This window comes from Colobus angolensis, unplaced genomic scaffold (genome assembly GCF_000951035.1).
Source record: "Colobus angolensis palliatus isolate OR3802 unplaced genomic scaffold, Cang.pa_1.0 Scaffold138, whole genome shotgun sequence".
NCBI lineage: Eukaryota > Metazoa > Chordata > Mammalia > Primates > Cercopithecidae > Colobus > Colobus angolensis.
The window spans coordinates 1,360,991-1,362,275 of NW_012114466.1; positions in this window are offsets into that span (position 1 = coordinate 1,360,991).

Consider the following 1,285-nt stretch of genomic DNA (forward strand, 5'->3'; position numbering starts at 1 on the left):
CCCCTGCTCCACGGCGCCAGGTCCCATCGACCGCCCAAGGGCTGAGGAATGCTGGCGCGCGGTGCGGGACTGGCAGGCAGCTCCGCCCGCGGCCCTGGTGCGGGATCCACTAAGCGAAGCCAGCTGGGCTCTTGAGTAGGGTGGGGACTTGGAGAACTCTTAGGTCTAGCTGGAGGATTGTATATGCACCAATCAGCACTCTGTGTGTAGCTCAGAGTTCGTGGATGCACCAATCAGCACTCTGTATCTAGCTAATCAAGTGGGAACTTGGAGAACTTTTATGTCTAGCTGGAGAACTGTAAAGGCACCATTCAGCACTTTGTGTCTAGCTCAAGGTTTGTAAATGCACCAATCAGCCCTCTGTGTCTAGCTCAAGGTTTGTAAACACACCAATCAGCACCCTGTCAAAACGGACCAATCAGCTCTCTGTAAAATGGGCTGATTAGCTCTCAAATCAATCACGGGTAGTGGTGTAGACCTCTAGTCTGGGAGGCTAAGGCAGGAGGATTCCTTGAGCCCAGGAGTTCAAGGTTACAGTGAGCTATGATTGCACCATTGCACTCCAGCCTGGGCAACAGAGCAAGACCCTGTCTCTAAAATCATTCAATCAATCAATCAAGTCCCAAAATATACAGCAAAAATGGAGTTAAAGAACGAGGCCAGGCACAGTGGCTCACGCCTGTAATCCCAGCATTTTGGGAGGCCAAGGTGGGTGGATCACTTGATGTCATGACACTGCACTCCAGCCTGGGTGACAGAGAGAGACTCCATCTCAAAAAACAAGCAAGCAAACAAACAAAACAAAACAAAAAACCCCAAGCCAGCTAGAAAGAAAAGAGCAAAGCGAACCCAAAAAAAGAAACCGAAAGTCAGACCTTCCGGTGCACCCAGGGATCTCACAGTTCCCTCCTGATCTCCCACGCTGTGACTGGCTTTCCCAAGGGTTCCTGCTGAAGCCCCTTGTCTGTGGTCTGCACGGGGCTGAACTGCCCTCCTGAGCCATCCTGACCCTGGGCCTGCACACACTTGGGGACGGAGAGGGGAGGGGTACCCGCAAAGCCCCCAGTGCCGACTGACCCCCAGCTCCGAGGTCACAGCTGCTCTCTGGGACTCTCTGTACCTGGGACCCCTCTGCCCGTGGCCTTCGACGCCCGAGATCCCCACTGTCCCCAAGACCCCCACTGTCCCCGCGACCCCCGCGGCAGTTGGGCGCGCCTCGCGGTCTCCACGGCGCCTCCCAGCTTCTCCCGGGTCGGCGCCATGAGGCCTGGGCCCGCTCTCTTCC